Source organism: Paramisgurnus dabryanus, chromosome 1 (assembly GCF_030506205.2).
Source record: "Paramisgurnus dabryanus chromosome 1, PD_genome_1.1, whole genome shotgun sequence".
Taxonomy (NCBI): Eukaryota; Metazoa; Chordata; class Actinopteri; order Cypriniformes; family Cobitidae; genus Paramisgurnus; species Paramisgurnus dabryanus.
In genome coordinates, this window is record NC_133337.1 from 54628240 (window position 1) to 54643148 (window position 14909).

Genomic DNA, 14909 nt, shown 5'->3' on the forward strand with positions numbered 1-14909 from the left:
AGACAAGTTACAGTGGGTCAGTCTTGGACATGATACAAACTACTCCCAGTGCATATTAACAATCAATAACAATCTGACAAGTCATTTTTGAGGTTTAATATCTACAAATATTAAACCTACGAAGGTCATTCAGGTGAGAATGTCTGCAGCAGAAACGTTACTGTAAGTCACCTAATCAAGTAAAATAAGCCAATTACTCTTAATAAAAAACAATAATGGCAAGCAGAAACACATTACTAGTCAAATCACATGTTTCTGTGTATATTTATTTGAGCTGAGTAATTGTTGTGTCGTGATTCGCTTCACCACACCCTGAGATCATCAGGCGCACAGAGGATAAAGATGGGCAGGTACAGTACGTGAGTGGACTTACAAAAACAAACTGAAAATTTAACAGATTTTCCTCCCTTCATCTCTCCTTCCTGTTCTCACAGCCCCTTTCCACTAAAACAGGAACCAAATCAACAAAATTATGCAGACAAATGCTCCGATGACATCATACTCAGGACCGCTCCATTTTCCACCTCCTCTTTTCACCTCCCTGATAACTGTGAAATTTCCCTTTTCCCATCAATTTCTTTCTATCCAGACCTACGAGGATACAATGTAACATCACACAAAAGTACTGTTTGTTGTACGGAGACTTGTTTTATATGTCAGTTGTGAGATTAAAAGGATAGCTTTTATAACTTTACAAAATTCTCAAATTTGAGACAAAGGTGATAGTTAAAGGAAAACACCACCATTTTTCAATATTTTACTATTTTCTTATCTCAAATTAGATGAATTAATACATACGTATCTTTATTCAATGAGTGCACTTAATCTTTGTACAGCGCATGGTGAACATGTTAGCATTTAGCCTAGCCCCATTCATTCCTTAGGATCCAAACACGGGTGAATTTAGAAGCCATAAAACACTTCCATGTTTTCCCCATTCAAAGACTGTTACATGAGTAGGTACACGAGTAAGTATGGGCGCACATAATAAAACGTGGTGATTTTTTAAGTGGATAAAAAATGAGACCTATATGTGACCAGTCATGGAAAGTAGGGACACAGGTAGGATCTGGGGCATTTTGAGTTATTCATAGATTCTGAAAGTGCAGTTTCTAAGCTTTCCAACGATGTGTAACACATGGAAATCTGATTAGATTTGGAGAAGTTGTGGCCATTTGAATGTAACACATTCAAGAAAGAGAATGCTGAGAAATTTGAGAAAGAAAAAAGTTAACACTTTCCCTTTTCCCTGGCTGGAGAGACAATAGGGCTCATTTACATCTCATTTAGCAAAGCCATACCCCCTGTAAAGCCGTTTTGAGATACAGATGTTCTAGTATCATATATAGTATTTTATTACAAAAGTCCGAATGACAAAATGCAAAAATAAACAGGACTTTTACCTTTGTGGGATCACAAGTCGAATCCAGTCTGTTTCAGATGTGTGAATCATCCAATGATTTTTGTCCACAAATGCGTATAATCCGTGAAATATAGATATATAGTCTATTGTTTACATCAGATTTCGCATGAACTTCTGGTAATACAATATAATATACAATCTGAGAACTATTTACATCGTAACATGTAAGGGTATATCAGATTACACTCCGGTATTTACGTTCCGTTAAACACATGAACCCTCCTTCAAAGTTTGTATTTAAACTAGGTAGTAGAATAGATAATCCAAAAACAGCACCGTCGAAAACGTGAAGTCCTTTAGAGATGTTACCAATCGCTCGCTCGTTCCTCCATCAGCCAATGACTTCATGATAAATATTTATAGACAAAACATGTAGCCAATTATATAAAGAATACAACGATCTCTGTGTAACTTCTGTGTGTTTGGACTCATGCTGCGCTGCAAGACGTCAAAGTACCGCGAGAGCGAGTCGAAATTAAACTACTCTGTAAGATTTCTTGAAGAGCTCTCGCGTTACTTTGACGTCATCCGACTGCGGCGCCCCATAAAGTCAGTGACGCGGCTGACGTATGATGCGGCTGACTGTTATTTGTTCCGCCCCAGCTTCTTTCATAGTTCTTTTGTTTTGTGCGTCCGAGCTGTACAGTCTGGGGAGACGCATGCTATAAGTTTGAAAAAAATAAATAAATCTAAGCAAACATATCTGAGGAACAGGGCAGCCGTGTCACTACAGTCACGTGACTTCACGCTCGAGCCGGAAGAGAAGACAATGCTGAATAAAGTCGTAATTCTTGCTATTTTTGGACCAAACTGTATTTTCGATGCTTCAACACATTCTTATTGACCCACTGATGTCACATGGACTACTTTGATGATGTTTTATTACCTTTCTGGACATGTAAACCGTACAAAGATTTTCAATGGAGGAAAAAGAAAGCTATCGGACTAAATCTAACGTTAAAACATCTTAAACTGTGTTCCGAAGATGAACGGAGGTTTTCCGAGTTTAGAACGACATAAGGGTAAGTCATTAATGACATTATTTTCAGTTTTGGGCGAACTATCCTTATTCAGTAGTCACGCTGTTCCCTGTGGGGGCGGAGGCAAAAACACAAGCTTATACAGTATGTAAATATACACACAGACAATGACACCCCCCGCTGCACGCTAGAATCTCCGGAAAAACAAGCCTATTTTAACCGCAAAATGTATGCTTTTAAATATACATAAACTGCTATCCCAAACATGGAGAGGCTTCTTCGTGATCTCAACTAACAGATTCTGCAATAAAACGAAAATCACAAATTTTGAAAAAAAAAAACGTAGTTTCTCATTTTCTCGAAACTTGTGCTGCCGACTTGTGTCCCTGGTTTCCGTGACGGGTCACATATTGTAGGGCGAAAGAGCACTTCGTTTGCAGCACTTCGACCTCAGGTGCAGTAATATTGATGGAATGGTTTGGTGGCTTCTAAACTTATCCCTGTTTGGATCCTAAGGAATGAATGGGGCTAGTTGAGGTAAGAACAAATATTGAAAAACAGTGGTGTTTTCCTTTAAATGAAACATCTGAAAACTCTTTGTTTCATCCCTGAGCTCCATATTAGCAACTTTTGAGCAATTTAGGAGTCAACGTTAGGATGAAGAAATAAAACCATGCATGCTCTCCCAAAGCACCTTCATTTGATAAGATTGAATCGTATATCCCCTCTTCTTTGCTTCACAGCTTTGACCCCAGAAAAAAGCTTTTTCTCTTATTCACACACACCCATAAATGCAAAACAAAGACATGTACAAAGTGCAATGGTAGGCATTACAATCAACCACACGCTCACACACAATACATTGTAACGCAATGTTCAGCTCATAGTAAAAGTCCAAACAATAACACAGGAATCTTGACCAGGAAATTGCAGACATGTTTTTCATGGCTGCTGAGGGGCGATTGGTTGGTGTTAGCGATATGGAGGGTTACCTAGGCTATCCTGTGATACTGTGTGACAACATCTCGTTCCAAAGTTGTTAAGACTTCCTTAAAGTACAAACACTCACAGACAGAATGGGCAGCACACTCTGGACACATGGATGTAAACAAAAATTCAAAAAGTTCCCACACTCCATCAAGCTAAATGTTGAGTGTTCAGTACTAACCATAATTACTCCAATAACATTACTTTGACCAATGATAGATGTGCATTTTATATAAATTGCATAACTCTCCTCTATCACAACCACACTTTTGCCCCTTAACTAGACATGGCAAAACTTTCTTTTTGAAACGTATGTAACAAAACTCCCAAGTGATAAGAAGTCTACGCGGTATGGTATGTTTAGCTCAGCTGAAAATGGCAAACAACACCTTAGATAAAGGATAAAGAATGTCTGCAAGCAAGCCGCTCTTATCAAACACATGCTACACCCTAAACATCTTAAAGTCCAATACTGAAAGTCATAATGATTTGCAATTTTGTTTTTCAAAGGATGTTTTCATCCAAAACAACATACACTATAACAATTCTAGGAAACGACCCTTCTGAGCTACATCGAGTTAAGTGCTGCTATGAGACACCACATCAGCACCTGGGGAATTATTAAACTTCAACATTGTAGTTTTTATTTCGGGTGTTCAACGGCACACACAGAGGGGGACCAAAACTGACGAAAGGTTATTGAGACATAAAGTTGACTTTGGCTTGGAGGTGAACACATGAGAAATTGGGAGGGTCAGTGGAATAAGTGAACATAGAAAGAGGAATGTATGGATGTTGGACTTGATATTAAATCTACTCAGTGGACATTCTGTCTCTAAGTAACTTAAACTGTGCACTAAAAGAACCACATGTAAACATAAACATGTTTCCACATTTGTGTGCAAGACTATGCAACATGTTCCACTGCAGCTAGCAGGTGACATTCCAAAGCAATACATTTAAAGGTGTCATATAATGCGATTTCATGTTTTCGTTTGTCTTTTGAGTGTTAAAAGTTTGTTTTTGCATACATAAAGTCACAAAGATTAAAGTTTCAAACCCAAAGAGATATACTTCATACACGCCTTCCTACAACGCCTTCCTACAACGCCTCATTCAAACATGCCACCACATTTCTACAGTACGTCACTGTCTGGGAAGATTTGCTAAAATGCATATGCAAAGAAAGAAAGTGTAACTTTAATTCTCGCTGTAGTATTGTTGCTGCCACCGGCATGTCGTGGTGCTTTGGTAAGGGGTGTCACATGTTTGAGGTATTCGGCTCACTAGATAGATCAGAGCACGCAGTGCTTTTAAAGCTCACGTAACACACGCTGTTTCTGCATTTTCGATGTTAATCTGGAGTACCTATAGAGTAGTATTACATCCTTTATATCTCAGAAGAGTCTTTAGTTTAATCAGATTTATAAAAGAAGTATTAGCTTTACCGAATCATTCCGATAACGTACGAAAAAATGAGGAGGAGTTAGTACTGCAGGAGGAGCGAGTAAGAGTCATGCAAGACTATACAACACTTATAACTTATGATTCACTACATGTTCGTGTCATTTATATAATATGCATGTGCCTATTTCCAACATAAGACAGAAGTCTTACTTACTGCATGCAACTCATGACCCGGTTGGGACTTTTCAATGAAATCCAGCGCATCAAACACACACGCAAAACTCTGCTGCTACCCCGGATAATAAACTATATCCATTGTTTTCATAAGGCTGGCTTTCTTCTCCTTACATCCAAAAACACACTTCTTCTTTCGTGCCATTGTTGAGTTTTGAAATTAAACAAAGCTGTGTCGCGTGATAAGATGTTTGCAAGTTCTAGCGTCTCCCGCTGATTGACGGGTGGGCGGGGTTTTCAGGGGGAAGTGCCCATATAAAGAAGTGATACGTATAGAAAACCCCTGAAAAGTCAGTTGGACCTGTAATCGAAAAAAACTTTCCGATACTTGAACCCTGGCGAAGTGCATTCAGCACAGAAATACTCTGTAACACATCCAACTGCTTTTTTGACACCTTGCCTACGTTTAGCATGAGGAAACAACTCTATAACTGTGTTAATAAGTCAGAATGCCCTTAAAGAATGATGAGCTTTGTAAAAATCAAAGCGTTTCAGAAATCATAAAGAGCGCAGCTCATGGCTGCATAGCAATGGAAGACACCACGCCACGGGAGCACAACATCCTGAACACTTTGGAAAGTAAGAAACGCCTTGACTGGTCTTTAACAGACGTTGTAAGATGCGACATGTGAACGGACCCTTAAACATTTAAATCAAAAATCAAGCAAATATAAAACACAGTGAATAAAAATCTTTCTGCGGGCCAGATTATATATATTGCTGAAAGCATACGCGGCCGCAGAGAGGGTGAGGGCGTGTGCAAATGCCCCGCGGGCTAGGAGTTTGAGACCACTGGTTTAGTATCTTGCTGCAGTGAGGATCTGAACTTTTGTCACAGATCCAGCAGTCAGAAACACCACATCATACTAATATAAACATGCTTTCATGGGAACACAAAAACTGCAGAAAAAAATCATTCTGTTCACTTAACATAGTATTAATGGACTTTCTGCTGTAAATTGTTATCAGCAAAATTGCCCATTTTGGTTTATGTTTATTATAAATCAGACCATTTACTAATAGACAATTTTTTTAAAGTTAGAAAGTATTTTTCTGAAATGTATCCAAATTATTGTAAACCTTGTTGCAAACATATTTGTATCATATAATAATAATAATGTTTTAGTAACAGTATTTCTCTCTGAAATGCATTTAATTATTTATTTGTTTGTTTCTGAGTGTTTTTTCCACTTCAGCATGACACAAGCTTCACTATTGGTCCCCTATAACGCTGCCACACACATAAAGATAATCGGGCTGAATTTGAGCTGACATTCCCCCTTACAACAATCAGGAAGTCCTCATCATCTTTGTTGTTGAACTGAGTATTCTTATCAGATTTTTCTGTGGTGTGCGGTGTTAAGAGCATCTGAATCAGCTCCGATCGCAAATCAGAAATATTCAACATTTTGAATATTTACAATTAGAAATGTTTTGTGGTGGAAACCAAGGACAAATGCACGTGCAGGCTGTAGATTGTCACATGAAACGAAACGATACCCAATCAGAAAGCCAGCTGATAAAAGACGAAACCATAACAACTGCAGTCATGTTGGAGGTACAGTCCAACATCAGATGAACATCAGAGATTTAAAAAGCAGCATTAATGCCATTTCTTTATGTCCGTCGTCCTACTGTGCAGTCACGTTTGATCGCAAGAGACATCATGAGATTTCATGTGTTCTCAGTCGAGACTCGCTTTGTTCGTGAATAGAATCTGATGGTGTGTAGTGCGCTTTCATGACCACATAGCGGCACTCCACACACTATAGAAGCAAATCGTCAATTTTTTGTTATTATGTTTTTGGTCTGATTTCAAAATTTCAATACTCTTTTGTGGCCATAGTTTAAGTCACACCTGCTCTAAGATTTAGATTAATAGCAGAATCTTGCCTTCTTTAAAAAGATAACATCATGTGCAACCACTCTCATTTACTCATAATCTGACTCCCATTTCCAGGGACTATTATGGTTAAATAGCTTTTTTTGCTGTATAACTCTCATATAAGCCCATGTGCTGCCTTCACGACATGTGCTATTGGAATTATCGTGAATATGAGTTTCCTAGGTAAACGGCTCTCTGATGTCGTGTTTACATCTGGGAAGTTTGGAAACAATTTTGATACCCAAGTTTCCAAGATTGGCGCACCATAAACTTAAAAATGGAAGGATTTCTGCTGCTGCAGAATCGCTTAATAGTTTTATCTGCAACGGATTCATTGTCTTGTCGTTAAAGTAGTACATACTGTGTTTAAATAACATTTTCCCAAGAGACATGCAAGTATACAGTAGCTGCCGTCCTCCATTCTTTCTGACAACAAATCAACACAACAAGCTCATTATAATGATTTCAAAAGTGGGAATTATCAAATTTCCGAAAGCACTTACAGGCAGCATAACTCCACACAAAGCCCTAATAAAATGAAAAACACACCTGCATCATCATCTCCATCTGGCAGAGCATCTGGAGCCTCAACTGTGACAAACCCCTTGAAAATCCTGGTGCTTGGCATACAGCACACTGTGTCCTGTTTAACCTGCATCTGGGTGTCTCTAAAGACGGTGCATTTACACACTGACTCAATAACTAACTCATGAGCACAGATTTGGGTGTCCTTATATAATGAAGTAACACAGACATGTAACTACTTGGCTGTGTACATTGCAAAGAGATTATGATATGATGCGTTAACACAACCCAAGCACATTAAGGAATATCCAAACCACTGCACATGAATGGTCTGGGCTACAGGCCAAACAGAACTGGTGCAGTGAATAAAAACTTCTGAAACAGCAAAAAAAGTCACACCCACATACAAAAAGTTATACAAAAAAGACCAGGTGAACCACATTACTTAAGTAAAAAGAGAGTTAAGTGTATGTGTTTACAGTTCATTAACCTTTATGCTCTATTATTAAATGCATACTTTCCACTTTGGAAGTCAATAGCAGATAAAGAAGGTATTGGTTTCACTCTACAGCACCAATTTTAGCATGAATAACATAAAATGTTAAAACTATCTCTTAGTCTCCAAGTAAAGTATTTTTTTAGGTTATTCTACAGACACAATGGCCCTCATTTATCAAAAGTGCGTACACCAAATTTCCAGTGTACACCTGGCGTACACCCAAAACCAAGGTGACTTTGAGATTTATCAATACTGACGTTGGCGTACGCCACGCTCAAATCCTATGCCATCTCAGGAGGTGGTGTACGCACTTTTTGAATGCGCAGAAACACAATTCCTAACACCCCAAAACTCACTGACAAACTAAAAGATATGATATATAATGACCCACTGTAAAAAAACATAGTAATTATAAACTTCAGTGTTTATTTTTATGCATCATGGACTTAAATGTTTAATTTGTGTGACTTTAAAGCATTTGATTTATGTATTCCTTCAGTTGAGAGCCTGTGCGCTTTACCTGACGTTTCAGGGCAGAGCATGTGAATGGAGCTTAGCGGGAGTGCGGAGGGACTGTAAGAGTTAGCAAATTTTCGATGATAAATAAAGATATGAAGGTAAGATTCTTGTGTTGAATAGAGCCGTGAATCCGATCATGATGACATGCGGACAAAATCATAGCCACGAATAATTTTTTATGCTACATTATGGACACAAATTAACAATTATTTTTCTTATTTAGTCTAAAGTATGGCCATAAATATAGAATTCGTTCCCAATATTCAACAGTTTGTTTCTTGGAATAAATTATTATAATATTTCGTAATTACTATTACAATTATTATTACTCCAAATTATGAATTTGTAAAACATGTGGATGTCGTGGAAACAAATTGTTAATTTGAATTATATCCAGAGCTAGAGCTCCACATCAAACTGGATCCAAGATATAGCTAACAAACAACTGTATGTAAATACCAAACAACACACTACAGAAGTAACTACAACATTTTAAAATAATATTTAAAAAAATCTTAACCGAACCATTAAGTAGACATGGCATTTAGATGTAGGCAACAGTAAATAATAATAATAATAATAATAAAAAGAAGAATATTACAAATTGTCACGCAATTATTAATGTGTCTTAAATCCCACTCTTTAAACTCCCAAGTAAAACAATTTTGTTTCTTTCCACTTCCCTGGTTTCTCTTCTTTGCCGTCTTCCGTGTATCAATGGCGTAAAATGAGGGCGTGGGGAAGCGGCGACTTAAATATATAGGGGCGTGTTATTCTAATGACGATCGTTTTCAGCCGCCGCATTTATGAAGGGCAGGTATTGCTTACACCTGAATTGTAAAGGTACACACAGCTTTATAATTTAGACGGTGAGAGGAGTGTAAGCATAATCTTACACCAACATATACGCCCATTTCTACGCAAGAATGATACATGAGGGCCATTGTCTTATAAAATGTCTTATACATTTGAAAAAAATGGGTTAAAAAGGGTTATTACATTTGTTCATATAACATTTTTGAAGTGATATAAATAAATTATCTTAAAGCTTTCTTAAAATCAACTGTAGAAAGACAGATATGGTTCCTAGATGGTTCTTTTAAAGGTACAACAAAATTTTGGTGTTTTTCCATTGCATAGTACCCCCACGGTTTGGGTCAGGTCAGCTTACTTTTGGGGGCTTTTCCACTGGGTGCACTACGTAGTACCTGATACTTTTTTTAGTACCACCTCATTTGGGGTTCCAACGTAACTCAAAAACACTGTAGATCACTAATTTGGTCTGAGAGAATCGTCACTACCAGCGTCATCCCTATAATGTAAAAGATTAGCTTTACCTTCGTCTCGAGTAAACCTTTTGTCATCTGTGCTTTGCTGTAAAGTTCCCAAACTCCCTTTTAGCAATGAAAAATATCCACAAGTTGAGAATCAGGAACACCATGGCAGTTTTTTCCAGACTTGCAGTTTGTGGTGGCACATTCACAACGCGCACGTCTGCATTTATACTTAAATGCAACTGAAATAAGGCTCAGCGGAGCGTGTCAACTGACGCCACGTGTGTACAGAAAGTGGCATGTGAGACAGAGGTATTGATAAACGCGATGTGCAAACATCTATTTGGTCAATTTTAATTTTGTGGTGGACTGAGAAATAAATGAATGTATGGGAATATATAGCATTCCCACAACGCTATTACTTGTATGATGTCACAGCAGTAGGCAGCGCAAATGTAACGACACGCCTATAAAACCGATGGAAAGCTAACCAAGCCAAAGGGAGGTGAGCTGACCCGACCTAAACCGTGGGGTACTATACAATGGAAAAGCACCATTTGAGAACCCCTGATGTAGAGTATGCAGTAAAGATCAGCTGCAGGCTTTATAATGAGATAACAAACAGACAATAAACCTACACTATTTATCAAGTGTGCGTGTGAAAGTGATGACAGTGGTGTGAGAGTGTTTGTTGTTTGAGATGTTTTATGTGTAACACCCATACCATAGTAACCAATGCTGTAACTCAGGGGTGTCAAACATGCGGCCCGCGGGCCGGATATGACCCGCAAAGGTGTCCAATCCGGCCCGCGTGATGATTTATACAGTATTATTAAATATTAAATACATATTTTAAAAACCCTTTTAGGCGGGTGTCTAGTTCGTTTTTAATATGGGAGACTTGCGGAAAGCAGCAAAACGCGGAACATAGACTAAACACGGTGCCCAAAAAACTTGCCGTTTTATTGTTACCGCTCCGCTAAAGATCCACTGATTCCGGTGATCCACTTCGTGTTTTCTCGCCCGCTCCGCAGCATCTCTGTGTCCACTCTCTGCCTGGAGAGCGAAGACGACAGTTTCCGAAGTTCGTTGCATTAACACGTAGATTCATTACATTATATCAGTTATTAAACCGCAGAATTAGTAATTTGTAAATATGTTTATGTATTTCTTCCGGTAATGATTTGCTGTCAGTGTTCTAAAAGTGCTAACAACTTAGCAAGCTAACAAAACCAAAATATCCACATTCTTATTTACGTTACAATGCTTGTCTAATCGATTTAATGTTCCCGATCAGATCTAAGTTAATATAAACACTAAATTTGCTGTTCTTGGCACACTTTGTAGACAAAAAATACAAAAAACACCAATGCCTTCACAAAATAACGACAGAGAACGGAAAGAGAGGCTTTTAGGAGCAGTTCAACATTGCAAACATGGATTCAAAGCTCCATCAAGCCAGCAGGTAAATCATATTGAATATTTAGCAGATTGTCACACTTTAATTCTTATTATATTTCCCATTATAATCACTTGTCTAAGTTGATGCTAGTAATTTAATACATAATATTTATAATACTTTATTAAAACCATAATAATAGTACCACCCCCCATAGTCCCATTTTTGTTTTGGGCCACTGCCCCATCTAGCATTTTCTAAATGACTGTTCTCATTACAAATATATTCCAAAGAAAAGTGAATGGTTTATAAATAATTTTGGCATCAAGGCAAAATAAGTTAAATTAAAGCTTTTCAACCTATAAGGCCTGTGGGTTTTGTACAGATGTAAATTTGTGCGTATAATATACAGTATGAGTGTGACCTTATGAAATGTAGTTTTCACAGAGCTGTGAGTTTCTCTGGTTTTCTTGCTAAACAAACTAATTAATTGGTTTGTTAAGTTAATTTTAACACAATTATCAGCACACTAAGGTTTAAAAAAATTATCCGGCCCGCACTTCATGGCGTTATTTACCATCCCGCCCACAGCCTAAAATGAGTTTGACACCCCTGCTGTAACTCATCTTAGAATGGAAGAAATCTATAATCATCAGTAGTCATTTTACTACACGAACATTGAAATCCATGTGATAAGTGGAACATTATGGGTAGATTTCCCTAACGGGTGCTACAAAATGAGACCTACAAAGTGTGCCATTTGTTAATGCTGAAGTCTAGATCTGAGCATTTCCACTGTTTCTGTAGAAATGTAATGGCAAAGCTAAAGCTGAGCTTCTTGACTAAAGAGAACCCTTGGGCACAAAAACACACTAGGCTTTTTCCTTCAGTTGGAACCAATTAACTTTGCGTGTCATTTAGATGCAGTCTGGAAGGTTTAATTTAACTGTGAAATATGCGTTTAAAACTATTGAAACGAAATAACTAATTATACACTTGATTAATTCTTTCTGCTACACTTAAATTCAATGCACTTTCTGTTTTTGATATCTTGTTTGTATTGTAAACCCTTATTTGCCATTCACTGTACCTGACTTTCCATCATTAATAGTATATTTGCCCTGACACAGTGCAGTGACAAAGTTCATTGTGATTTAATCTTAAAACAATGCTTAGGAAAGCCTACGTAAGAGCCTATGTTACTGTATATGTGAGGTTGACACACAGCACATGCAGTACATAAGAATTTATGATTTTCCAAAATAAGCTGTGGCCCAGGCTGGCTTGCATAAGTGCTAGAAAATATATATTAACCACTGAAGAAATACATTTTAGTTTAGTAAGAATTTTCTAAGAATTTAAAGTTGACCAATTCAAAAAATTTCCCAAGATGAGTTATCAGATTTCAAGACTTTGCTATGGTCTGCATGTGGATAGTTTTCAAATGTGTCTCTGTGTGTTGAACAACCAAAAAAATCACTACGGGATTCAGGCAAACAAAACGCAGCTGTGATTGTGTTTTTAGGAGGGTGTAGGCCACACATTTTTGAAGGGATGAACACATTTCGAAATATGTGCAGGCATATTTTACAAGGTCCTTAAATTACTGATATGTGATATGAAAAGCTATCATTATTCAGTGTATGTCTTGTAACAGTATTATTGAGCAGTCTTCCATACATAATGTGCAAGATTCAGGCGATCTGTTACCTATAAGGGTGTGTTTATATAATATCCCCTAAAATCAGGTAAACCCTAAAGTGAAACTGAACATTCTCAAACTGAATCTGAGACCACTATAGGGTAAAGAAAAAAGTTGGTTCAACTTAAAGTGAGTTACCTGGTTGAGTTAATTTAATTTAAAAATAGTAGTTGAACATTTTTACTTAATATTTAACTTTTTTGTTAACTAACTTTTTAAGTTGAACCAACAAATCTTTTTTTACAGTGTAGTGAAAATACAGCTATTTCACATATTGTCAATGAAGGTATATTAAATTCGAATCAATAAAGATAATTTTATTATCAGTATTTAAATAAAACGTTTTACTAAAAACGAACACATTTAAGAGTTCAAGTAAGTTTAAAGGAATTAACATCAGTGTCACACATTTGCTTATTTACTTATCTAGTAAACTAGAAACAGTGCAAACTTCACTTTGTTTATTTTTTTTTCAAAATCATCTGTTTAGATATATTTCTAAGGAAATATATGCACATTTCAAATAACTGACATATTATAATATGTCAGTTTTGAGTATAGTCTTGCAGCTTTGAGTATAGTCTTACATATTTGGAACAAGTAGTGGGCGTGCACAATCCAGATTTAAGGAGAAATGAACTCCCCACTGTGTTAAAAAAAATAGTATCCCTATGTTGTCATGGTGTGCAAGAAACAAATACAGGCGGTTCTGTGATAACCTTATTTCCCCACGAGTCTCTGTATTTCTGCACAATTCCATACGAAGGCTGCCAAACATCTTGGACTGAAGCAATATCATCTGGTTTGCTTGATGATTTACATAACAAATAAGTTGAAGGGGGTGTGACAGGACACCGTGTGTTGGAAAGACACACACCCACATGTTCTGTGTATGCACACACACATTCCTACAATGACTCCTATATACATTATACTCCTACCTGTATATAAACATTACAAAGCTTATGACGTATTGAAAATATTATAATATTAAAAATATATAGGGCCCTATTTTAACGATCTGAAACGCAAGTGCGAAGCGCAACGCGCAAGTGAGTTTGTGGGCGGATCTTGGGCGCTGTTGCTATTTTCCCGGTGTGAGAAATAACTCTTGTGCCGGGCGCAAATCAATAAGGGGTTGGTCTGAAGTAGGTTCATTATTCATAGGTGTGGTTTGGGCGTAACGTCAAATAAACCAATCAGAACGCTATCCAACATTCCCTTTAAGCGCAAGGGCGCAAGTTCCATGGTGGGTTGCTATTATTATGACGGATTTACCAGGCGCACGCCAGGAGCGGTTTACAGCCGAGGAGACCGACATTCTTGTAAGAGCAGTCAAAGACAGAGAAGTTGTTTTGTATGGGGATTAGAGAAACCCGCCAAAATCAGCGTAGGTTAAACAGGCGTGAGAGGAAATAGCCACAGTCTCATCAGCTGGCATCCCCATCGTTGCGCAAAGCGCTACAATGATGTCAGGAGACGGGGGAATCCCAAGCTTGCCAGCATAAATCGGGCACGCCGTGTAACGGGAGGTGGATCTGCCTCTACACATGACCTGACGCCAGCAGAGGACATCGCTGCGTCCACCCTCACCGCTGAAAGGGTTTGGGGGCTTTGAAATCGGACTCAAGAAACGCAAGCAAGGTCCAATCCCAAAGTACTCTTACAAATCAAGTTCATATACATTAAGGTTTCTTATGAAAACATTTTAATTATTATTTACATAAAATAAACGTAATACAGCAACACAACAAACTTATGAAAATATTTTAATCGTTATTTGCATGAGAATTTTTTAACGCAGCCACACAATAAATAAAAACTATCACCACAATGCTCACCACTATGATTCCCCTTATCTCGTGTATTAATATTTTTTAGTGTAACAATTTATGATTTGCAAAAATAACTGTTGCATCTGTGTAGATTAGATGCAAAGTGTATGCGCGTTGTGCATGCTATACATTATGGTCAAGCATGCGCCCTTAAAATAGCATAATGAACAACGCGCAACGCGCCACTGACTTTAAACTTTTTGTGGCGCAATTGTTTTTTGAAACTGCAAAATAGCATCA

General features: G+C 37.6%; 1 protein-coding gene across 9 annotated transcripts in view; it reads right to left on the minus strand.

The window, feature by feature from the left end:
• ablim2 (actin binding LIM protein family, member 2) overlaps nucleotides 1-14909 on the minus strand; it is a 73527-nt gene that overhangs the window by 35349 nt on the left and 23269 nt on the right. The window lies entirely within an intron of this gene.